The sequence below is a fragment of the Macaca mulatta genome, chromosome 5 (assembly GCF_049350105.2).
Source record: "Macaca mulatta isolate MMU2019108-1 chromosome 5, T2T-MMU8v2.0, whole genome shotgun sequence".
Taxonomy (NCBI): Eukaryota; Metazoa; Chordata; class Mammalia; order Primates; family Cercopithecidae; genus Macaca; species Macaca mulatta.
Window position 1 is genome coordinate 81,727,303 of NC_133410.1, and position 26,768 is coordinate 81,754,070.

The window sequence follows — 26,768 nt, forward strand, 5'->3', positions numbered from 1 at the left end:
TTGATTTGGCGTGGAGAGTTCTGTAGATGTCTATTAGATCTGCTTGCTGCAGAGCTGAGTTCAATTCCTGGATATCCTTGTTAACTTTCTGTCTCGTTGATCTGTCTAATATTGACAGTGGGGTGTTGAAGTCTCCCGTTATTATTGTATGGGAGTCTAAGTCTCTTTGTAAGACTCTAAGGACTTGCTTTATGAATCTGGGTGCTCCTGTATTGGGTGCATATATATTTAGGATAGTTAGCTCTTCCTGTTAAATTGATCCCTTTACCATTATGTAATGGCCTTCTTTGTCTCTTTTGATCTTTGATGGTTTAAAGTCTGTTTTATCAGAGACTAGGATTGCAACTCCTGGTTTTTTTTTTGTTCTCCATTTGCTTGGTATATCTTCCTCCTTCCCTTTATTTTGAGCCTATGTATGTCTCTGCGTGTGAGATGGGTCTCCTGAATACAGCAAAGTGATGGGTCTTGACTCTTTATCCAGTTTGCCAGTCTATGTCTTTTAATTGGAGCATTTAGTTCATTTACATTTAAGGTTACTATTGTTATGTGTGAACTTGATCCCGTCATTATGATATTAACTGGTTATTTTGCTCGTTAGTTGATGCAGTTTCTTCCTAGCCTCGATGGTCTTTACATTTTGGCATGTTTTTGCAATGGCTGGTACCAGTTGTTCCTTTCCTTATTTAGTGCTTCCTTCAGGGTCTCTTGTAAGGCAGCCCTGGTGGTGACAAAATCTCTAAGCATTTGCTTATCCGTAAAGAATTTTATTTCTTCTTCACTTATGAAATTTAGTTTGGCTGGAGATGAAATTCTGGGTTTAAAATTCTTTTCTTTAAGAATGTTGAATATCGGCCCCCACTCTCTTCTGGCTTGGAGAGTTTCTGCCGAGAGATCTGCTGTTAGTCTGATGGGCTTCCCTTTGTGGGTAACCCAACCTTTCTCTCTGGCTACCCTTAAGATTTTTTCCTTCATTTCAACTTTGGTGAATCTGGCAATTATTTGTCTTGGAGTTGCTCTTCTTGAGGAGTATCTTTGTGGCGTTCTCTGTATTTCCTGGATTTGAATATTGGCCTGCCCTACTAGGTTGGGGAAGTTCTCCTGGATGATATCCTGAAGAGTGTTTTCCAACTTGGTTCCATTTTCCCCCTCACTTTCAGGCACCCCAATCAGACGTAGATTTGGTCTTTTTACATAATCCCATACTTCTTGCAGGCTTTGTTCATTTCTTTTTCTTCTTTTTTCTTTAGATTTCTCTTCTCGCTTCATTTCGTTCATTTGATCCTCAATCACTGATACTCTTTCTTCCAGTTGATCGAGTCGGTTACTGAAGCTTGTGCATTTGTCACATATTTCTCGTGTCATGGTTTTCATCTCTGCCAGTTCATTTATGGCCTTCTCTGCATTAATTATTCTAGTTATCAATTCTTCCACTCTTTTTTTAAGATTTGTAGTTTCTTTGTGCTGGGTACGTAATTCCTCCTTTAGCTCTGAGAAGTTTGATGGACTGAAGCCTTCTTCTCTCATCTCGTCAAAGTCATTCTCCATCCAGCTTTGATCCATTGCTGGTGATGAGCTGCATTCCTTTGCAGGGGGAGATGCACTCTTATTTTTTGAATTTCTAGCTTTTCTGCCCTGTTTTTCCCCATCCTTGTGGTTTTATCTGCCTCTGGTCTTTGATGACGGTGACGCACTGATGGGGTTTTGGTGTGGGTGTCCTTCCTGTTTGTTAGTTTTCCTTCTAGCAGTCAGGACCCTCAGCTGTAGGTCTGTTGGAGATTGCTTGAGGTCCACTCCAGACCCGCTTTGCCTGGGTATCAGCAGCAGAGGCTGCAGAAGATAGAATATTGCTGAACAGTGAGTGTACCTGTCTGATTCTTGCTTTGGAAGCTTCCTCTCAAGGGTGTACTCCACCGTGTGAGGTGTGGGGTGTCGGTCTGCCCCTAGTGGGGGATGTCTCCCAGTTAGGCTACTCAGGGGTCAGGGACCCACTTGAGCAGGCAGTCTGTCCCTTCTCAGATCTCAGCCTCCGTGTTGGGAGAGCCACTGCTCTCTTCAAAGCTGTCAGACAGCATCATTTGCATCTGCAGAGGTTTCAGCTGCTTTTTGTTGTTGTTGTTGTTGTTTAGCTGTGCCCTGTACCCAGAGGTGGAGTCTACAGAGACAGGCAGGACTCCTTGAGCTGCTGTGAGCTCCACCCAGTTCAAGCTTCCCAGCCGCTTTGTTTACCTACTTAAGCCTCAGCAATGGCGGGTGCCCCTCCCCCAGCCTCACTGCTGGTTTGCGACGAGATCCCAGACTGCTGTGCTAGCAATGAGGGAGGCTCCGTGGGCATGGGACTCTCCTGGCCAGGTGTGGAATATAATCTCCTGGTGTGCCCGTTTGCTAAGATCCTTGGTAAAGCACAGTATTGGGGTGGGAGTCACCCGATTTTCCAGGTTTTGTGTGTCTCAGTTCCCCTGGCTAGGAAAAGGGATTCCCTTCTCCCTTGCACTTCCCAGGTGAGGTGATGCCTCGCCCTGCTTCAGCTCTCACTGGTCAGGCTGCAGCAGCTGATCAGCACTGATTGTCCCGCACTCCCTAGTGAGATGAACCCAGTACCTCAGTTGAAAATGCAGAAATCACCTGTCTTCTGTGTCACTGGCACTGGGAGTTGGAGACTGGAGCTGTTCCTATTCAGCCATCTTGCTCCGCCCACTCCTATCTGGATCTCTTTTTAGTTTTTATCATGGATATTTGGTGTGACAGTATAAGTCTCAATGGGCTCCCAAATGTCAGTGCACAGATTCTACAAAAAGTGTGTTTCCAACCTGCCAATCAAAGAAAGGTTTAATTCTGTGAGATGAATTCAGCCATCAGAAAGCCTTTACATAGGCAGCTATTTTCTAGTCTTTATCACAGGATATCAGTTTTTCACCTCAGGCCTCAATGGGCTGTGAAATGTCACCATGCAGGTACAGAAACAGTGCTTCCAACCTGCTGTATGAAAAGAAAGGATGAACTCTGTGAGATGAATTCACATATGATAGAGCATTTCAACAGATAGATATTTTTTCTAGACTTTTATCACAGGATATCAGTTTATCACTATAGGCCTCAGTGAGTTCTCAAATGTCCCTGCTCAGATTCTACAAAAAGAATCTTTCCAACCTCGAATCAAAAGAAAGGTTTATCTGTGTGAGATGAATCCACAAAATGCAAAGCATTTCCACAGATAGCTTCTTTATAGTTTTTATCATGGGGTATTCTATTTATCATGATAGGCCTAAATGGGCTCCAAAACATCCCTGTGCAGATTCTACATAAAGACTGTTTCAAACATGCTGAATCAAAAGAAAAGTTTAACTCTGTGAGAAGAATCCAGAAAGCACAAAGTTTTTTCACAGATAGCTTCTTTTTGTTTTTATCATGGGATATTCAGTTTATCGCTATAGGACGATATGAGCTCCTAAATGTCCCTGCAAAGAATCTACAGAAAGAATGTTTCCAAAATGATGAATCAAAAGCAAGGTTTAACTCTGTTAGATGATTCCACACATCACAAAGTATTTTCACAGAAAGCTTATTTCTAGTTTTTTGTTTTTTGAGATAGTTGTTTGCACTATAGGCCTCAATGGGCTCCAAAATGTCCCTAAGCAGGTTCTGTAGAAAGAGTATTTCTAGCCTGCTGAATATAAGGAAAAGTTTAACTCTGTGAGATGAATCCACAAAGTGCAAAGTGATTTTACAGATAGCTTTTTCCTAGTTTTTATCCTCGAGATATTTGGTTTATCACTATAGGCCACAATGGGCTCTCAAATATCCCTATGGAGATTCTACAAAAAGGGTATTTCCAACCTGCTAAATTAAAGAGATTTAATTATGTGAGATGAATCCACACATGGCATAGCATTTTCACAGGTAGCTTCTTTCTAGTTTTTATTACAAATTATCTGTTTTTCACTATAGGTACCAAAGGGCTCTAAAATGTCCCAATGCAGTTTCTACAAAAAGAGATATTTCAACCTGCTGAATCAAAAGAAAGCTTTAATTCTGTCAGATGAAATTGCTCATGGCAAAGCATTTAACAGTTAGATTCTTTCTAGTATTTATCATGGGATATCAGTTTTTCCCTACAGGTCGCAATGGGCTTCCAAATGTCCTTGTGCAAATTGCACAACAAGTGGTTTTCCAACCTGCTGAATCAAAAGAAAGGTTTCACTCTGGAGATGAATTCACACATCACAAAGTGTTTTCAATGGATCATTTCTTTCTAGTGTTTATCACAAGATATTGGTTTTTCTCTATAAGCCTCATTGGGCTGTAAAAATATACCTGCACAGATTCTACAAAAAAAAAGTGTTTCCAACATGCTGAATCTAAAGAAAGTTTTGACTCTGTGAGATGAATCAACAAAACAGAAATAATTTTCATAGATAGCTTCTATTTAGCTTTTATCATGGGATGTTTTGCTTATCACTATAGGCCTAAATGGGCTTCCAAAGGTCTCTGTGCAGATTTTAAAAAACAAAAAAGCAAGCAAACAAAAATAACAACAGCAAGAACAACAAAAAACTGTTTCCCATATGTTGAATCAAAAGAAATTATTAATTCTGTGAGATGAACCAAAAAGTGCAAAGAATTTTCACAGACAGCTTCTTTACATTTTTTTTTGCAGGATATTCAGATTATCACTATAGGCCTCAATGAACTCCCAAATGTTCTTGGGCAGATTCTACAAAAAGAATGTTTCCAAATTGCTGAATCTATAGATAGGTTAAACTATGTGAGGAGAATTCACATATCACTTAGAGTTTTCCCATATAGCTTCCTTCTAGTTTTTATCACAAAATATCTATTTTTCACTATAAACATCATTGGGCTACAAAATGTCCTTGTGCAGATTCTACAAAAAGAGTGTTTCCAAACTGCTACTTTTTATCATGGGGTATTCATTTTTTGCTTTAGGCCTCAATGCACTCTGAAATTTACTTGCGCAGATTTTACAAAAAGTGTATTTCCAACCTGCTGAATCAAATAAAAGTTTGACTATATGAGATGACTTCACACATCAGAAAGAATTTTCACAAACAAATTCTAGTTTTTATCACAGAATATCAGTTTTTTACTATAGGCCTCAATGAATTCAAAATGCACCTTCTCAGAATCTACAAAAAGAGTGTTTCCAACCTACTGAATAAAAAATAAATAAATAAATAATAACCCTTTGAGATGAATCCACACATGGCAAAGCATTTTCACAGATCGATTGTTTCTAGTTTTAAATCTCGGGATATCGGTTTTTTTGCTACAGGCCTCAATGGATTCCCACATGTCTGTGAGCCATTATTACAAAGAGTGGTCCCAGCCTGCTGAATCAAAAGAAACCTTTAGCTCTGTGAGATGAACGACAAAGCATTTTCACATATAACTTCTTTCTAATTTTTATCCCAGGATATTGGTTTTTCACTCTAGGATTCAATGGGCTTCAAAATGTCTCTCCAGAGTTTCTATAAAAAGAGTGGTTCTGACCTGCAGAATTAAAAGAAAGTTTTATCTCTTTGAGATCCTTCCACAAAGTGCAAAGCATTTTTACAGATAGCTTCCTTTTAGATTTTATCGTGGGATATATGTTTTCACTATAGGTCTCAAAGGGCTTTGAAATGTCCCAGCACAGATGCTAGAAAAAAAGTGTTTCCAACTTGCCTACTCAAAATAAAGGTTTAACACTGTGAGATAAATCCACAAACCAGAAAGCATTTTCATACACAGTTTCTTTCTATTTTTTATTGTGGTATAATAGGTTTACCACTGTAAGCCTCAAAGGGCTTTCAAATGTCCTTGTGCAGATTCTACGAAGAGTGTTTCCAATCTGCTGAATCAAAAGAAAGGTTTAACTCTGTGAGATGAATCCATACATCACAAAGTGTATTTATATATAGTTTCTTTCTAATTTTTATCATGCGATATTGATTTTTCACTCTAGAATTCAATGGGCTCCAAAATGTTTCTGCACAGTTTCTACAAAAACTGTGTTTCCAACCTGCTGAGTCAAAAGAAATGTTTAACTCTGTGAGATGAATCAACAAAGGGCAAAGTGTTTTAACAGATAGTTTCTTTTCAGTTTTTATCATGGGATATTCTGTTTATCACTATAGGCCTCAATGGGCTCTCAAATGTCCCTGTGCAGATTCTACAAAAAGAGTATTTCCAACCTGCTGAATCAGAAGAAAAGTTTAACTCTGTGAGATGAATTCACACCTCTGAAAGCATTTTCACATGGATTATTTCTAGTTTTTATCACAAGATATCATTTTTTCACTATAGGCTTCAATGGACTTTGAATTGTCCCTGCAAAGAATCTACAAAGAATCTCAGCCATGGAGGCCTATAGTAAAAATTCAAATATCCCATTATAAAAACTAGAAAGAAGCTCTCTTTGAAATTGCTTTGTGATGTGTGGATTTATTTCACAAAGTTAAAGCTTTCTTTTGATTCAACAGGTTGGAAAAACTCTTTGTAGAATCTGTGAAGGGACATTTCAGAGCCAATTGAGGTTTATAGAAAAAAACCAAATATCCAATGACAAAAACAAGAAAAAAGGTATCTGTGAAACTGCTTTGTAACGTTGCACTCATTTCACAGAGTTAAATTTTTCTTTTGATTCAGCAGGTTGGAAACTCTTTTTGTAGAATCTGCAAAGTGAGATTTCAGAACCCATTGAGGCTTATAGACCAAAACTGAATATCCCATCATAAAAACTAGAATGAAGTGACCTGTCAATTTACTTTGCAATGTGTGGATTCATCTCACGGAGTTAGACTTTTCTTTTGATTCAGCAGGTTGGAAAAACTGTTTGTGCAGAATTGCGATGGAGGATTTTGTAACCCTTGAAGCCTATATGATAAAATGGAATATTCTGTGATAAAAATTATGAAGATGTTCTTTGTGTAACTGCTTTGTGATGTGTGGATTCATCTCATAGAGTTAAAACTTACTTTTGATTCAGCAGGTTGGAAAAACTGTTTTTGTAGAATCTGAGAACAGACATTTCAAAGTCCATTGCAGCCTATAGGTAGAAACTTAAAATCCGTTGACAAAAACTTCAAAGAAACTATCTGGAAACCGTTTTGTGATAAGCTGATTCATCTCACAGAGTTAAACATTTCTTTTGATTTATCAGGTTGGAAACACCCTTTTTGTAGAATCTGAGAAGGGACATTTCAGAGCCCACTGAGTGCTATGGTATAAAACTGAATATTCTGTGATAAAAGCTGGAAAGAAGTTCTCTGTGAAACTGCTTTGGAATGTGTGGATTCATCTCACAGAGCAAAACCTTTCTTTCATTCAGCAGTTTGGAAACATTCTTCTGTAGAATCTGCAGGGGGATATTTTCAAGCCCATTGAGGCCTGTAGGAAAAAAAGTGACTATCTGGTGATAAAAACTCCAAAGAAGCCATCTGTGTAACTACTTTGTGATGTGTGGATTCAACTCAAAAAGCTAAACTTTTGTTTAGATGCCACAGGCTAGAAACTCTCTTTTTGTAGAATCTGCAAAGGGACATTTTGGATCACTTTGAGCCCTATAGAAAAAAAAAATTTTCCATGCTAAGAACTAGAAAGAAGCTCCTTGTGAAAGCTTTCTGCAATGTGCAATGTGTGGATTGATCTCTCAGAATTAAACTTTTCTTTTGAATCCACGGGTTGGAGACTTTCTTCATAGAGTCTATGAAGAGACATTTCTGAGTCCTTTCAGGTCTATAGAGAAAAATTGAATATCTCACAATAAAAACTAGAGATAAGCTATCTGTAAGACTGCTTCATGATGTGTGGATTCATGTCACAGAGCTTAACCTTTTTTTTTATTCATCACGTTGGAAACAGTCTTTTTGTAGAATCTGCAAAGGAACATTTCTAAGTTTATTTAGGCCTGCAGGAGAAAATAAAATATTCTGCAATAAAAAGTACAAAGAAGGTATCTGTGAAACCTCTTTGCAATATTGGGATTCATATCACAGAGTAAAACCTTTCTTTTGATTCAGCAGGTTGGAAACACTCTTTTTGTAGAATCTGCAAAGGGAAATTTCAGAGCCCACTGAGGCCTACAGAGAAAAACTGAATATTCTGTAATAAAAACTACAAAGAAGTTACCTTTGAAACTGCTTTTCGCTGTGTGAATTCATATCAAAGAATTAAACAATTCTTTCCATTCAGCAGGTTGGAAACACTCTTTTTAGAATCTGTGAAGGGACATTTCAAGGTCATTGAGACCTATAGAGAAAAAGCAAATATCCCACAATAAAAATGAGAAAGAATAAATCTGTGAAACCACTTTGCAATGTGTGGATTCATCTCACAGTGCCAAGACCAGCTAGGTCAGGGAGACCCTAACACAGTGTTGCTAGAGGAATTAAAAACAAAGGGATGGGCCGAATTAAAGGAATAGGTTTGGCTAGTTAGCTGCAGCAGGACCATGTCCTAAAGGCACAGATCACTCATGCTATTGTTTGTGGCTGTTTTCCTACCATCTGACCATTTTGTTTAGAACAGCTGAACATAGTGTGGCTGTGGCACACAGACTGAGAGGTGCCATTCAAGCAAAACTTCCCCTTAGGGGACCAATTAATAATGATTCCATAGGAATCATTGTGCAGCACCTCTAACTGTTCTGCAATGCACTCTTCCTAAACAAGTATGTTCATTTTTTCTGGCCAGGTTCAATTTTTTTTACAAACAGGTTTTTGAGGGCAGTATGCCTCAATTATAGGAACAGATTTATTACGGTAAATATTGAGATAAGAGAGCATGTGTAACTGTGTCATAGAGTGATTACATCCAGGCATTATTGCCAGCCAAGATTGATAAATATACCCAGTAATTATAATTGTTCTCTGTATCAGCCCTTATTGAAGGAATACTCATGGCAGTGGTGATCTCTGCTAACATAGCTACCATTAAATTACTCATTGTGACTGGTTGTCCTGCTTGCCTCAGGTTATCTTCTGCCATGTGTGACAGCTTCTTGATCGGTCCCCAAGTGGGTGACTGTGGTCAATGGGTGTTGCTTGTGACAGTTAGGGTCCTCCTCAGCATCAGTCTCAACATGGCTGCAACTGGGGGGTTCTCAGGATCCTCCTGGAATCTCTTCCTTGGTATCTGGCTCATGATAAGGTTTCAGACGTCTTTATGGTATCCAAATTGGCTGTTGATTTTTTCCTGGAGAAACACAAGCATAACATCTACCCCAAGTTATTATTTTACTTATTTCTCAACTTTTTATTATTAGATCTCTCCACCAAATCAGTTGTTCTGCTTCTGTCTTTGCAGCTGGTTTCTGTAGATACTGTTCAGCTGCTGATAACATCTGGCCTTTGTGCAGGCTCAAAACATTTAAAGTTTATAATGCTAGATTCAATTGTGTATGGACTGTCCCATAATCCCTATTTCTCTCTCTTTTTTTGTTTTTGTCATCAGCTGTTTATCTGTATGAAACTGTAACTGAGCATTTTCAATTAACTGTGTGTAATGAACCACGTATGAAGAATCAGAAATCACATTAATAGGCATATCAAAAGCAGTCTATACCTTAATGACAGCTACAAGTTCCACTTTTTGAGCTGAAGTATAGGGTGTCTGGAAAACTTTACTTTTTGATCCAGAATAAGAAGCTTTACCATTACTAGACCCATCTGTAAAACAATGAAAATGCTTAGCAGGCTGCAGGTTGTTTACCACAGGAATTGTAAGTGCAAACCATTCATAGTCTTGCTCAGCTAAGGGGATAGTAAAGAAACAGTCTTTTAAATCTATGGCTATTAAAGGCCATTTTTTTTTTTTTGGAATTATAGCAGGAGAAGGCAATCCTGGCTGTAATGTTCCCATAGGTTGTATAACTGAATTGATGGCTCTTAAGTCAGTTAACATTCTCCATTTACATGATTTTTTTCTTAATTACCAAAACTGGAAAATTCCAAGGAGAAAATGTTGGAGCTATGTGCCCATTTTCTAATTGTTCAATAACTAATTTCTCTAAAGCCTCCAGTTTCCCTTTACTTAGCAGTCATTGTTCTGTCCAAATTGGCTTATCTGTTAAACATTTTAAAAGTATAAGTTCTGGAGGCTTAACAATGGCTGCCATAAAAAATGATATCCTAATCTTTGGTGGGAACTTTGTCTTTCCACTTGAAGCAGTTTTTTCAAACCTTGCAAATTTTTTCCTAGTCCCACACTAGGGACATACCACATTTCATGCTTTATATGTTGACTTTGAGGGCTATATAATTGTTCTGGAATTAGAACTTGTGCTCCCCATTGTTGTAATAAATCTCCCATAAATTTATAGGTACAGAAGTTATAATTGGTGGAATAGTCCCAGGTTGTCCATCAGGCCCTTCACAATGCAAAATATAACTACTTTGATATACTTCAGGGGCTTGACAACCCCAACTATGTTAAATTGAGCAGGTTGAATTGGTCAGTGCTGTGGAGAAATGATTGAAATATCTGCTCCTGTATCTACCGAACCTTTAAATTTGTTTCTCTGAATAGTTATTTCACAGGTAGGATGTTTATCAGTAATTTGATTTACCCAATAAGCTGCTTTGCTTGTTTGTTTATGCTTCCAAATCCTCCTGTTTGTTTAATTTCACTTTTTCCCATTTCATATGACACAATCAGGAGCTGTGCTATGCACTCTCCTGTCTCTGCTTTCCAGGGAACAGACGTAAATAGAACAATTTGAATTTCCCCATTGTAATCTAAATCAATGACTCCTGTATGTATTTGTACCCCTTTTAAACTTAAACTAGACCTTCCTAAAAGTAATCCTATTGTCCCCGCTGGCAAGAGTCCACAGACTCCTGTTTGGATCTTTTGTGGGAGTTCCCCAGGCAGAAGGCTCACAGCTTTTGTGCAGTATGAATCTGCGGCACTACTGGCTGTGGTGGGGGACAGACATTGTACAGGGGTGAGGGAATGGCCTGAGCTGGAAATGCCCCAGTTTGGAATGGGGCCTGGGATGGGCCTCTCATGGTGTTTCCCGAAATCGAGTACCCATCTTTATCAAAATTAGAGTGACACTGATTAACTCAATGTTTTCCTTTCTTACATTTTGGACATATTTCAGACTCAGCAGTTTATTTTTCCCCCTATCTGGGGGTCTGACCTACTGATTATTTCTACAATCTTTCTTGGTACGAATATCTTGTTTAAATTCTTTGAGTAATTTAAAAGGAAAAGGCTCAAAAGTAGCTTTAATATTTCCCTGTTGATCTAGGGGGTGTATTCTAACAGGGAACTTCCAAGCCTCTAAATCATCTTCTCATGTAGCTTGCTGAATTTCTGCCTGAATAGAACTAAGAATGGTCACGCTAGGCACTGCTAAAACAGTCACTGGGGCAATTACTTTTTGCCCAGTGTCCTCCAGAAAAGAAAAATCTGGAGGGTCAGGCCACTCTTTTTATTCAAAACAATAATGAGGGGGTGCAGCAGGGTAGGTATGAACCTCTCTCTCCTTTGCCACTTTAGCTTTAGCTTGGAAATAAACCTGCTCTGTAACCTCTTCTGCTATTTCATTATTCTCTCCTTCTTCCTCATTATCAGTGTGAAAAAGTTTCAAGGTGGAATGAACCAGACTCCACACTTGTCCCATTGTTACCCTGATGCTTCCAAGCTCCACTTCTTACTCGCCATGGGGATTGCTTTAAGAGTACTTGAGTGTCCTCCAGCTAGTTCCACATTCTCCAACCATTGCTTCAGTGACTCTTCAACCTGGATTTGAGCCCCCACATATGGACTTCACTTGCCAAGACCAGCTTCATTGGGGAGACTCTAACCCAGCGTCGCTAGAGGAATTAAAGACACACACAGAAATATAGAGGTGTGAAGTGGGAAATCAGGGGTCTCACAGCCTTCAGAGTTGAGAGCCCTGAATAGAGACCTACGCATATATTTATTAACAGAAGCTAGTCATTAGCATTGTTTCTATAGATATTAAATTAACTAAAAGTATCCCTTATGGGAAATGAAGGGATAGACCAAATTAAAGGAATAGAGTGGGCTAGTTAACTGCAGCAGGAGCATGTCCTAAAGGCATAGATCGCTCATGCTATTGTTTGTGGCTTAAGAATGCCTTTAAGCAGTTTTCTGCCTTAGGCAGCCAGGTGTTCCTTGCTGTCATTCTGGCAAACCCACAACCTTCCAGTGTGGGTGTTATGGCCATGATGAACATGTCACAGTGCTGCAGATATTTTGTTTATGGCCAGTTTTGGGGCCAGTTTATGGCCAGATTTTGGGGTGCCTGTTCCCAACATCACAGAGGTAAATTTTTCTTTTAATTCAGCAGGTTGGAAACACTCTTTGTAGAATTTGCAAAGGGACATTTCAGAGCTCATTGAGTACTACAGGAAAAAATGAATATCTTACAATAAAAACTAGAAAGAAGCTACCTGTGAATCTGCTTTGTGATGCATGGATTCACTGTAGAGAGTTAAACCTTTCTTTCAGTTCACCAGGTTGGAAACAGTCTTTTTGTAGAATCTGCATGGGGACATTTGAGAACTCATTAAGGCCTACAGAAAAAACCGGAATATTCTGCTATGAAACTAAAAATAAGCTATCTATGAAACCGCTTTGTGATGTGTGGTTTCATCTCACTGATTTAAAGCCATCTTTTGATTCAGCAGGTTGGAAACACTCTTTTTGTAAAATCTGCCAAGGGACATATTGGAGCTTATTGTGGCCTGCAGGAGAAAACTGAATATCTAACGACAAAAACAAACAAACAAAAAGCTCTCTGTGAAAACATTTTGCCATGTTGGATTCATTTTACAGAGTTAGATTTTCTTTTTCATTCAGCAGATTGGAAACACTCCTTTTCTAGAATTTGCAAAGGGACAATTTAGAGCTCATTGAGGCCTATTGTCCTAAGATAAAAACTAGAAAGAACACCCTGTCACACTACTTTGCAATGTGTAGATTCATTTCACAAAGTTAAACTTTTTTTTTTTTTTTATGCAGCAAGTTGGAAACAATCTTTTTTGCAGAATCTATGAAAGGACATATTGGAGATCACTGAGGCCAACAGTGAAAACTGAATATCTCATGATAAAAACTACAAAGAAGCTATCTGTTAAATTGCTTTGTGATGTGTGTATTCAGATCATTGAGTTAAATCTTTTTTTAATTCAGCAGGTTGGAAACACTGTATTTGCAAAATCTATAAAGGGACATTTTGGAGCCAACTGAGGCCTATAGTGAAAACAAAACATCCCGCGATACAAAGACTGTATCTGTGAAATTGCTTCATGATGTGTGGATTAAGCTCACGGAGTTAAAACATTCTTTCAATTCAGCAGGTTGGAAACACTCTTTTTACAGAATCAGTGAAGGGACATTTCAGAGCCTCCTGAGGCCTGTAGTGAAAAACCGAATATCTTGCAATAAATACTAGAAAGAAGCTATGTGTGAAACTGCTTTGTGATGTGTAGATTCAGCTCACAGAGATAAAATTTCTTTTGATTCAGCAGTTTGGAAATATTCTTTTTGTAGAATTGGCAAAAAGACATTTTGGAGCCCACTGATGCCTATAGTGAAAAATCGAGTATCCCATGATATAAACTAAAAAGAAGGTATCTGTGAAACTTCTTTGTGATGTGTGGATTCAGCTCACAGATTTACTCCCTTTTTTTTTTGATTCAGCACGTTGGAAACACTCTTTTTGCAGAATCTGAGAGGGGATATTTCACATCCTACTGAGGCTTATAATGAAAACTGAATATCCCATGATAAAAACCAGAAAGAAGCTATCTGAGAAACTGCTTTGTGATTTCTGGATTAAACTCAAATAGATAAACCATTGTTTTGTTTCAGCAGAGTGGAAAGACTCTTCTTGCAGAATCTGCAATGAAACATTTTGGAGCCTACTGAGGCTTATAGCGAAAAACAAAATACCCTGCAAGAAAAACTGGAAGGAAGCTATCTGTGGAACTGCTTTGTGATGTGTGGTTTCAGCTCACAGAGATAAATCTTTCTTTTAATTCAGAAGATTGGAGATACTCTTTTTTCACAATCTGTGAAGTGACATTTAAAAGGTCTGTGAGGCCTTTAGGGAAAAATCGAATATCATGCAACAAAAACTAAAAAGAAGCTATCTGTGAAACTGCTTAGTGATTTGTGAATTCATCTCTCTGAGTTCAAACTTTCTCTTGATTCAGTAGGTTGGATGTAGAATCTGTGAAGGGACATTTCATAGTCCATTGAGGTCTATAGGGAAGAACAAAATATCTGGTGAAAAACCCAGCAAGAAACTATCTATGAAGTGGCTTTACATTGTGTGGATTTATATCACAGCATACAACCTTTCTATTCATTCACCAGGTTGGAAACACTCTTTTGGTAGAATCTGTGTAGGGACAATTTGGAGCTCATTGAGGCCTATAGGAAAAAACAAGTATCCTGGAATAAAAATTAGTAAGAAGTTCTCTGTGATACCACTTTGCAATAGGTGGATTCACTTCACAGAGATACAGTTTTTGAGTCAGTCGGTTAGAAACACAGTTTGTGTATAATCTATGAAAGGACACTTTGGAGCCCATTGAGATCTATAGGAAAAAACAGAATATCCCATAATAAAAACTAGAAAGAAGCTATCTATGAAACTACTTTGTGATGTGTGGATTCATCTCACAGAGTTAAGCCTTTTTTGTATTTCAGCAGGTTGGAAAAACTCTTTGTGCAGAATCTGTGGAGATATATTTTGGTGCACAATGAGGCCTAAAGGAAAAAAAAAAAAAAAAAAAAAAAAAAAAGCAAACAAACAAACAAAAAACCCCTGAATATCCTGCAATAAAACTTAGAAAGAAACTATCTTGAAACTGCTTTGCAATATGTGAATTCATCTCAAAGAACTAAACCATTTTTTAGATTCAGCAGGTTGGAAACTCTCTTTTTGTAGAATCAGGAAAGGGACATTTTAGATCCCTTTGGACTCTGTAGGGAAAAACCAAAAATTCCATGATAAGAACTAGAAAGAAGCTGTCTGTGACACCCCTTTGCAATGTGTGGATTGATCTCTCAGAGCTAAACTTTTCTTTTGAATTAACAGGTTGGAGACACTCTTTACGTAGAATCTATGAAGAGACATTTCAGAGCCCTTTGTGGTCTATAGGAGAAAACCGAATATCCTGAGATAAAAACTAGAAAGAAATTATCTGTAAAATTGCTTTGTGATGTGTGAATTCATGTCACAGAGCAAGAAAAAAAATTTTTTTTTTGATTCCTCATGATGGAAACCCTCTTTTTGTAGAATTTGCAAAGGGTTACTTCAGAGCCCATTGAGGCCTATAGCAAGAAACAAATATTCCATGATAAAAATTAGAAAGAAGGTATCTGTGAAACCTCTTTGCAATGTGGGGATTCATATCACAGAGTAAAATCTTTCTTTCGATTCAGCCGGTTGGAAACCCTCTTTTTGTAGAATCTGCAAAGGGACATTTTGGAGCCCACTGAGGTCTACAGGGAAAAAGTGAATATTCTACTACAACAACTAGAAAGAAGTTGTCTTTAAAAGTGCTTTTCAATGTGTGGATTCATCTCACAGAGTTAAGCCATTCTTTTTATTCAGCAGGTTGAAAACACTCATTTTTAGAATCTGCAAAGGGGCATTTCAGAGCTTTTTGGGACCTATAGAGAAAAATGCAAGTAATCCACAATAAAAACTAGGAAGAATATATCTATGAAACCACTAGATGATGTGTAGATTCATCTCACAGAGGTAAAACTTTCCATTGATTTTTATCACAGGATATGCAGTTTTTCCCTATAGTTTGCAAAAGGCTCCAAAATGTCACTTTGCGGGTCCTACAAAAAAGTGTTTCCAACCTGTTGAATCAAAAGAAAAGTTTTACTTTGTGAGAAAATTCCACACATTGCAAGTGCTTTCACATATAGCTTTTTTATAGTTTTTATCAAGGGATATTCTCTTTATTTCTATAGGACTCGATTAGCTCCATAATGTCCCTTTGTGGATTCTACAAAGAGTGTTTCCAACCTGCTGAATTGAAGGAAAAAATTAACTCTGTGAGATTAATCCACACATAACGAAGAGGACTCCCAGATAGCTTCTTTCTAGTTTATGTCATGGGATATTTGCTTTAGCCGTATAGGCCTCAATGGGCTCTGAAATGTCACCTCACAGATTCTACAAAAAGAGTGTTTTCCAACCTGATGAATCAAAAGAATGGTTTATCAGGGAGATTAATCCACATATCGCACTGTGGTTTCACTGCATATCCTGTGATAAAAACTAGAAAGCAGATATCTATGAAACCACTTTGGAATTTGCATATTCATCTCATAGGGCTAAATATTTTTTTTGTTTTCAGCAAGTGGAAACAATCTTTATGTAGAATCAGTGAAGGGATATTTCAGAGTCCATTGAGATCTAAAAGTGAAAACTGAATATCTCATGATAAAAACTAAAAAGAACTATATGTGAAAATGCTTTGCCATGTGTGGATACTTCTCAAAGGGCTAAATCCTTCTTTCAATTCAGCAGGTTGACAAAACTCTCTTTTTGTAGAATCTGCAAAGAAACGTTTTGAAGTTCATTGAGGCCTATAGGAAAAAAACAAATATCCTGTGATGAAAACTAGAAAGAACCTGACTAAGCAACTGCTTTACAAAGTGTGGATGATTTTCACAAAGTAAAACTTTTCTTTTGCTTCAGCAGGTTGGAAACACAATTTTGTAGAATTTCCAAAGGAGATTTTGAAGTCCATTGAAGCCTATAGGGATAAACTGAGTATCCTGAGATAAAAAGTAGAAAGAAGCTATTTGTGAAACTGTTTCTGATGTGTAGATTCATCTCACAGGGTTAAAACTTTCCTATGATTCAGCAGAATGAAAACACTCTTTTTTGTAGAATCTGTGAAGGGATATTTTGGAGCACATTTAGGCCTACAGGGAAAACGGGAATGTCCCACTATAAAAAGTAGAAAGAAGCTCTCTGTGAAACCTCCCTGCAATGTGTGGATTCATCTCACTGAGTTAAACCTTCCTTTTGATTCAATCCCTTGGTAACACTTTTTGTATAATCTGTGAAGAGACATTTCAGAGCCAATTGAGGTTTATAGGAAAAAAACAAATATCCTGTGATAAAAACTAGACAGAAGCCTGTCTCTGAAATCTCTCTGTGATATGTGGTTTCATCTCACGGAGCTAAATAGTTTTTTTTTTTTTTTTTGATTCAACAGTTTGGAAACTTTTTTGGTAGTATCTGCAGATGAACATTTTGGAGCCAATAGAGGCCTACAGTTAAACACAGAATATCCCACAATAAAAACTAGAAAAATATTATCTGTGAAATTGCTTTGCAATGTGTGGATTGATCTCACAGAGTTAAACATGTTTGATTCAGCAGGTTGGAAACACTCTTTTTTGTAGAATCTGCCAAGGGACATATTGAAGACCATTGAGGCCTATAGGAAAAAACTGAATATCCAATGACAAAAACAAGAAAAGAGCTATTTATGAACTGCTTTGCCATGTTGGATTTATTTCACAGAGTTAAAATTTTCTTTTCATTCAGCAGGTTGGAAACACTCTTTTTGTAGAATCTGCAAAGGGACATTTCAGAGCTCATTGAGGCCTATAGAGAAAAACTGAGTGTCCCAAGATTAAAAACTAGAAAGAAGTTATCTCACCAAGTTAAACCTTTCTTTTGATTCAGCAGGTTGGAAATACTCTTTGTGTAGAACCTGCAATGGGACATTTTGGAATCCTTGAAGTCTATATGGCAAATCCGAATATCACATGATAAAATCTAGAAAGAAGCTGTCTGTGAAATGGCTTTGTGATGTGTAGGTTCATCTCACAGAGTTAAACCTTGATTTTGATTCAGCAGGTTGAAAACAATCTTTTTGTAGAATGTGGGAAAAGAAATTTCGAGCCTATTGTGACCTATTAAAAAAACTTAATATGCATCGATAAAAACTTCAAAGAAGATATCTGGAAACCGTTTTGTGATGTGTGGATTCACCTCACAGAGGTGAACTTTTCCTTCCATTCAGCAGGTTGGAAACATTCATTTTGGAATCCTCAAGGGACATTTCAGAGCTCATTGAGTCCTATAGGAAAAAAGTGAATATACTGTGATAAAATCTAGAAAGAAGTTATCTGTGAACTGCTTTGTGATGAGTGGATTTATCTTACAGACTTAAACTTTTCTTTCAATTCAGCTGATTGGAAACTGTTTTTATAAAAAGTCTGTGAAGAAACATTTTGGAGCTCATTAAGGCCTACAGAAACTGAATACCCCACTACAAAAGCTGGAAAGAAGCTATCTGTGAAACTGCTTTATGATGTGTAGATTTATCTCACTGATTTAAACTTTTCTTTTAATTCAGCAGGTTGGAAACACTCTTTTGTTAGAATCTGTGAGGTGACATTTTGAAGTCCATTGAGACCTACAGGGAAAAATCGAATATCCAGCTAAAAAGCTGCAAATAATCCATTTATAAAACCACTTTGCAATGTGTGGACTTGTTTCACAGGTTTAAGTCTTTCATTTGATTCTTCAGGTTGGAAACACACTTTTTAGAGTATCTGTGAAGAGACATTTCAACTCCCATTGAGGCCTACATGGAAAAACCAATTATGTTGGGAATAGACCCCCAAATCTGTCCATAAACTGGCAACAATACTGGCCATAAACAAAATCTCTGCAGGACTGTCACATGTTCATGATGGTCATGATGCCCACTATGGAAGGTTGTGTGTTTACCAGAATGAGGGAAAGGAACACCTGGCCTACCAAGGGTGGAAAACCACTTAAAGGCATTCTTAAACCAAAATCAATAGCATGAGCAATCTCTGCCTTAAGGACATGTTCTTGCTGCAGATAACTAGCCAGAGCTAATCCCTTTATTTTGGCCCATCCCTTTATTGCCCATAAGGAATACATTTAGTTAATCTACAATCTATAGAAACACTGCTTATCACTGGCTTGCTGTCAATAAATATGTGGGTAAGTCTTTGTTCAAGGATCTCAGCTCTGAAGGCTGGGAGACCCCTGATTTCCCACTCCACACGTCTATATTTCTGTGTATGTTTCTTTAGTTCCTCTAGCTCCACTGAGTTAGGGTCACCCCAACTGAGCTGGTGTTGGCAAGTGGCACCCAGTGACTCAAACCCAGGTTGAAGGGTCACGAGAGCAATGGTTGGGAAACGTGGAACTAAGCTGTAGGACACCCAAGTACTCTTAAAGCAATCCCCACGGTGATTAAGAAGTGGAGCACAGAAGCATCAGGGTAACAATGTGACAAGTGTGGGCTCTAGTTCATTTCACTTTGGAACCTTTTCGCTCTAATGATGAAGAGGAAGGAGAGTATAACAAAGTAACAGAAGAGGTTCCAGAGCAGGTTTGTTTGCCAGGTAAAACTAAAGTGGCAAAGGAGGGAGAGATTTATCCCTACCCTTCTGCACCCCTTCATTATTATTTTGAAGAAAAAAGGTGGCTTGACCCTCCAGATCTTTCTTTTCTGGAGGACACTAGGTGAAAAGTAGTTGCCCCATTGACTTTTCAAGCAGCACCTCTAACAACCACCTTAGTTCTATTCAGGAAGGAATCCAGCAAGCTGGAAGAGAGGGTGATTTTGAGTCTTGGCTGTTCCCTGTTAGAATACACCCCCCAGAACAACAGGAAAATATTATAGCTACTTTGAGTCTTTTCCTTTTAAATTTGGGAAACACCCTGAGGGGCCTGTCCTGGACCCTATTCCAAACTGGGGCATTTCCAGCTCAGGCTATTTCCTTACCCCTGTACAATGTCTGTCCCCTGACATAGTTGGTAGTGCCAGAGTAGATTTATGCTGCACAAAGGCTGTGAGCCTTCGACCTAGAGAACCCCTGCAAAAGGTCACAACAGGAGTCTGTGGATCCTTGCCAGCGGGGATGATAGGATTACTTCTAGGAAGGTCTAGTTTAAGTTTAAAAGCAGTGCAAATACATACAGGAGAAATTGATTCAGATTACAATGGGGAAATTCAAATTTTTATGTCTACTTCTGTTCCCTAGAAAGCAGAGCCAGGAGAGTATATAGAACAGCTCCTGGTTGTGCCATATGTGGAAATGGGGAAAAGTGAAATTAAAGGAACATGAGGATTTGGAAGCACAAATAAACAAGGCAAAGCAGCTTATTGGGTGAATCAAATTACTGATAAACGTCCCATCTGTGAAATAACTATTCAGGGAAAGAAATTTAAAGGTTTGGCAGATACAAGAGCAGACATTTCAATCATTTCTCTACAGCACTGGCCATCCATGTGGTCAATTCAACCCATTAAATTTAACATAGTTGGAGTTGCTAAAGCCCCTGAAGTAAATCTAAGTAGTTATATTTTGCATTGTGAAGGGCCCAATGGACAATCTGGGAATATTCAACCAATTATAACTTTTGTACCTATAAATTTATGGGAGAGATTTATTACAACAATGGGGAGCACAAGTTCTCATTCCAGAACAATTATATAGCCCTCAAAGTCAACATATGATGCATGAAATGGGGTATGTCCCTGGTATGGGGCTAGGAAAAAAATTGCAAGGGTTGAAAGAACCACTTCAAGTGGAAAGACAAAGTTCCTGCTGAGGTTTAGGATATCATTTTTGATGGCGGCCATTGTTAAGCCTCCAAACCTATACCTTTAAAATGTTTAGCAGATAAACCAATTTGAATAGAACAATGTCCGCTAAATAGGGAGAAACTGGTGGCTTTAGAGGAATTAGTTACTGAACAATTAGAAAACAGACACATAACTCCAACATTTTCCCCTTGGAATTCTCCAGTCTTCATAATTAAGAAAAAATCAGGTAAATGGAGAATGTTAACTTATTTAGGAGCCATTAATTCAGTTATAAAACCTTTAAAATAATAACTTGGGGTAGAGGTTATGCCTGTGTTTCTCCAGGACTGAATCAACAACTGATTTGGGTACCATCAAGACACCTGAAACCTTATCATAAGCCAGATACCAAGGAAGAGATTCTGGGAGGATCCCAAGGACCCCCTGGTTGCAGCCATGTCAAGACTGACGCTGAGGAGGATGCCAACTGTCACGAGCAACACTTGTCAAACACAGCCACCCACCTGGGGACCGATCAAGAAGCTATCACACATGGCAGAAGAAAACCTGAGGAAAGCAAGACAACCAGTCACAATGAGCAATTTAATGGTAGCTATGTTAGCAGGGATCACCACTGCCATGAGTATTCCTTCAATAAGGGCTGACACAGAGAACAGTTATACTTAATGGGCATATTTATTAATCTTGACTGGCAATAATGCCTGGATGTGATCACTCTACGACACAGTTACCCGTGCTTTCTGATCTCAGTATTTACCATAATAAATCTACTTCTATAATTAAGGAATACCATCCTTGATAACTTATTTGTCAACATAATTGGACCTGGCCAGAAAAAAAAATGAATGTACTTGTTTTATAAGATTGCATTGCAGAACAGACAGTGGGGTTGGTCTCCTAAGGGGAGATTTAGCTTAAATTGCACATCTCAGTCTGCATGCCACAGCCACACTGTGTTCAGATGGTCTGAACAAAATGGTCAGATGGCAGATGGCAAGAAGTACAGCAAAAGTTCCTGTTATCTGGAAACGTGGCAGTATAGTGGCACCTCAACCTCAAATGATATGGCCTGTTGTAGGAGTTAAACATAAGGATTTGTGGAAACTATTAATTGCTTTTAATAAGATCAAAATTTAGGAAAGAATAAAAAATCATCTAGAAGGGCATGCTGTAAACTTGTCTTTGGATATTGCAAAATTAAAAGAACAAATATTTAAAGCATCCCGGGAACACTTGACCATAATGTCAGGAAGTGGAATGCTTGAAGGAGCTACAGATTAGCAGCTATTAACCCATTAAAATGGATAAAACCTTTGGAAGCTCTGTGATTTCAATGATATTGTGTTTTTAATCTGTGTTCTTTCTCTTTGTATAGTCTGTAGATGTGGATCCTGACTCCTGCAAGAAGTAGCTCACCGTGACAAAGCTGCCTTTGCTTTTATCTCTTTGCGAATCAAAGAAGGGGGACATGTTGGGAACAGGCCCCCAAATCTGGCCATAAACTGGCCCCAAAACTGGCCTTAAAAAAAATCTCTGCAGCAATGTCACATGTTCATGATGGCCATGGCACCCTTGCTGGAATGTTGTGGGTTTACCAGAATGAGGGCAAGGAACACCTGGCCCACTCAGGGTGGAAAACTGCTTAAAGGAGTTCTTCAACCACAAACAATAGCACGAGTGATCTGTGCCTTAAGAACATGCTTCTGCTGCAGATAACTATTCAGAGCCCATCCCTTTATTTTGGCCCATCCCTTTATTTCCCATAAGAAATACTTTTAGTTAATCTGTAATCTATAGAAACAATGCTTATCACTGGCTTGCTATCAATAAATATGTAGGTAAATCTCTGTTTGAAGCTCTCAGCTCTGAAGGCTGTGAGACCCCTGATTTCCCACTCCACACCTGTATATTTCTGTGTGTGTGTCTTTAATTCCTCTAGTGCCGCTGGGTTAGGGTCTCCCCAACTGAGTTGGCCTCAGCGAATCATCCTGTAATAAAAATTAGAATGAAGCTATCTTTGAATACACTTTGCCAAGCATGGGTTCTTCTCTCAGAGTTATACCTTTTGATTCAGCAAGTTGGCAACAGGGTTTTTGTAGAATCTACAAAGGGACACTTCAGAGATTATTAAGGCCTACAGAAGAAAACTGAATATCTTGCGATACAAACCAGAAAAATGCCATCTGTGAAACTACTTTGTGATGTGTGGATACATCTCACAATGTTAAAACTTTCCTTTGATTCAGCAGGTTGGAAACATTCTTTGTAGAATCCGCAAAGGGACATTTCAGATCTCATTGAGTTCTATAAGTTAAAAGACATTATTCTGTGATAAAAACTATAAAGAAGCTATCTGTGAAAGTGCTTGTGATGTGTGACATTTCAAAGCCTAATGCAGCCTATAGAGAAAAATATAATAACCCGTGATAAAAAATAGAAAGAAGCTATCTGTGAAACTGCTTTAGAATGTGTGAATTAATCTCATAGAGCTCAACTTTTCTTTAGTTTCAGCAGTTGGAATCATTCTTTTTGTAGAATCTGCAAGGGGCATTTCAAAGCCCATTGAGGTCTATAGAGAAAAACTGAATATCCCACAATAAAAACTAAAAAGAACCCATCTGTGAAGCTGCTTTACAATGTTTAAATTTTCTTTTGCTTCAGCAGGTTGAAAACACTCTTTTTGTAGAATCTGCAAAAGCAGATTTCAAAGCCTGTTGAAGCCTATAGGAAAAAACAGAATATCCTGTGATAAAAACTAGAAAGATGCTATCTTTGAAACCATTTGTGATGTGTGCATTCATCTCACAGAGATAAAACTTTCTTACGATTCAGCAGGATGGAAACACTCTTTTTTGTAGAATCTGTGAAGGGATATTTTGGATCCCATTTAGGCCTGTAGGAAAACACAGAACACCCCATGATAAAAACTAGAAAGAATCTATCCACACAGCACCTTTGAGACATGTGAATTCATCTCACAGAGCTAAACCTTTGTTCTGATTCAGTAGTTTGGAAACACTCTTTGTGTAGAATCTGTGATGGGACATTTCAGAGCCCATTGAAGCCTATAGAAAAAAAAATGAATATCTCACGCTAAAAACTAAAAAGAAGATATCTGGAAAGCACTTTGCAATGTGTGGATTCATCTCACAGAGTTAAGCCTTTCTTCTTATTTAGCAGGTTGGAAACACTCTTTTTATAGAATTGTGAGGTGACATTTCACATTTCATTGAGGCCAATAGGGAAAAATTGAATATCCCGTGATAAAAACTAGAAAGAAACAATCTGTGAAACTGCTTAATGATGTGTGGATTTACTTCACAGGGTTAATCATTTCCTTTGATTCAACAGGTTGGTAACACTCTTTTTGTAAAATCTGTGAGGAGATATTTCAGAGTCCATAGAGGCTGATAGTGAAAAACAGAATATCCTGTAGTAAAAACTCCACAGTAACTGTCTATGAAACTGCTTTTCAATGTGTGGATTCTTCTCACAGAGTTAAACCTTTCTTTTGATTCCTCAAGTTGGAAACACTTTTTTGTAGAACCTGTGAAGGGACATTTGGGAGATCATTGATGCCTATAGGAAAAACCAAATATCCCTCTATAAAAACTAGATAGAGCCGGGCACGGTGGCTCAAGCCTGTAATCCCAGCACTTTGGGAGGCTGAGACAGGCGGATCACAGGGTCAGGAGATCGAAATCATCCTGGCTAACACAGTGAGACCCCGTCTCTACTAAAAAATACAAAAAAAAAAAAAAAACACCCCAAAAAACTAACTGGGCATGGTGGCAGGTGCCTGTAGTCCCAGCTACTCAGGAGGCTGAGGCAGGAGAATGGCATAAACCCAGCAGGCGGAGCTTGCAGTGAGCTGAGATCCAGCCACTGCACTCCAGCCTGGGTGACAGAGTGAGACTCTGTCTCAAAAAAAATAAAAAAATAAAAAATAAAATAAAACCTAGATAGAAGCTATCTGTGAACCTGCTTTTTGAAGTGAAGATTCATCTAACAGTATTAAATCTTCTTTTTTATTTGAAGTTGGAAACGCTATTTTGTAGAAACTGCAAAAGAACATTTTGGAACAAACTGAAGTCAGAATATCCCATGATAAAAAACAGAAAGAAACTGTCTGTGAAACCACTTTGTGATGTGTGGATTCACCCCAACAAGTTAAAACTTTTTTTGATTCAGCAGGTTGGAAACACTCTTTTGGTAGAATCTGTGAAGGGACATTTGGGAGCACATTGAAGGTCATAGGGAAAAACAAAATATCCTGCAATAAAATCTTGAAAGAAGCTATCTGTGAAAGCTCATTGTGATGTCCGGATTTGTCTCAAAGAGTTAACCCCTTATTTTGTTTAAGTGGGTTGGAAACACTGTTTTACTAGAATCAGTGAAAGAACATTTCAGAGCCCATTATGACCTATGGGGAAAAACAGAATATGCTGCCATAAAAACTAGTAATGTAACATCTGGTAATTCGCTTTGTGATGTACAGATTTGTCTCAGATAATTAAACCTTTCTTTCTGTTCAGCAGGTTGAAAACACTCTTTTTGTGGAATCTGCAAAGAGACATTTCAAAACCCATTGAGGCCAATGGGGAAAAACCAAATATATCATGATAAAAACTTGAAAGAAGATATCTGTGGAACTGCTTTGCGATGTTTGGACTCATCTCACATAGTTAATCCTTTCTTTTGATTCTGCATGTTGAAAACACTCTTTTTGTAGAATCTTGAAGCTATATTCCACAGTTCATTGTGGCCAAGAAGGAAAAACCGAATATCCCAAGATACAAACTAGAAAAAAGCTATCTGTGAAACTGCTTAGTGATATGTAGACTCATCTCACAGAGTTAATCCTTTCCTTTGATTCAGCAGGTTGGTAACACTTTTTGTAGAATCTGCAAGGAGACATTTCAAACTCCATTGAGGCTTACAGGGAAAAACTTAATATTCCGAGGTAAAAACTACACAGAAGCTATCTATGAAACTGCTTTGCAATGTGTGGATTCTTCTCACAGAGTTAAATCTTGCTTTTAATTTTCCAGATTGGAAACACTCTGTTTGTAGACTCTCCGAAGGGACATTTCAGAGCCCATTGATGCCTATAGGAAAAAACAGAATATCTCTAGATAAAAATTAGAAAGAAGCTAACTACAAAACTTCTTTGTGATGTGTGGATTTATCTAATAGTATTAAATCTTTCTTTTGATGCAGTATGATGGAAATGCTATTTTTGTAGAATTTGTGAAGGAACATTTCAGAACCCATTGAGATGTCTAGGAAAAAACTGAATATCCCATGATAAAAAAAATAGAAAGTATCTGTGAAACCACTTTGCAATATGTTGAATCATCTCACAGAGTTAAAATTTTCCGTTGATTCAGTAGGTTGGAAACACTCTTTTTATAGAATCTGTAAAGAGATATTTCATAGCCCATGGAGGTTAATAGAGAAAAACCAAGTCTCACAAGATAAAAACTTGAAGGAAGTTTGAATCATCTCACAGAGACTTGAATCATCTCACAGAGTTAAAACTTTCTTTTGATTCAGTAGGTTGGAAACACTATTTTTGTAGAACCTGTGCAGGGACATTTGAGAGACCATTGTGGCCTATAGGCAAAAACTGAATATCCCACCATAAAAACTACAAACAACCTATCTGGGAATTTGCTTTGAGATGTGCAGATTCATCTCACAGAAACAAAATTTTCTTTCTATTCATCAGGTTGGAAACACGCTTTTTGTAGAACCTGCAAAGGGACATTTGGGAGTCCATTGGGGCCAATAGGGTAAAACTGAACATCCCACCATAAAAACTTAAAAGAATCTCTCTGGTAAATCGCTTTCTAATGTGTGGATTTGTCACACAGAGATAAACCTTTCTTTGATTCAGCAGGTTGGAACCACTATTTTTGTAGCATCTACAAAGGGACATTTTAGAGCCCATTTTAGCTTATAGGGAAAAGTCAAATATCTCACCATAAAAACTAAAAAGAAGCCATCTGTGAAACTACTTTGTGATGTGTGGTTTTATCTTTCAGAGTTAAAACTTTCTTTCAATTAAGCATGTTGGAAACTTTTTTTTTTTTTTTTTTTTTTTAAGAATCTATGAAGGGACATTTTGGATTCCATTAAGGAGTATAGGGA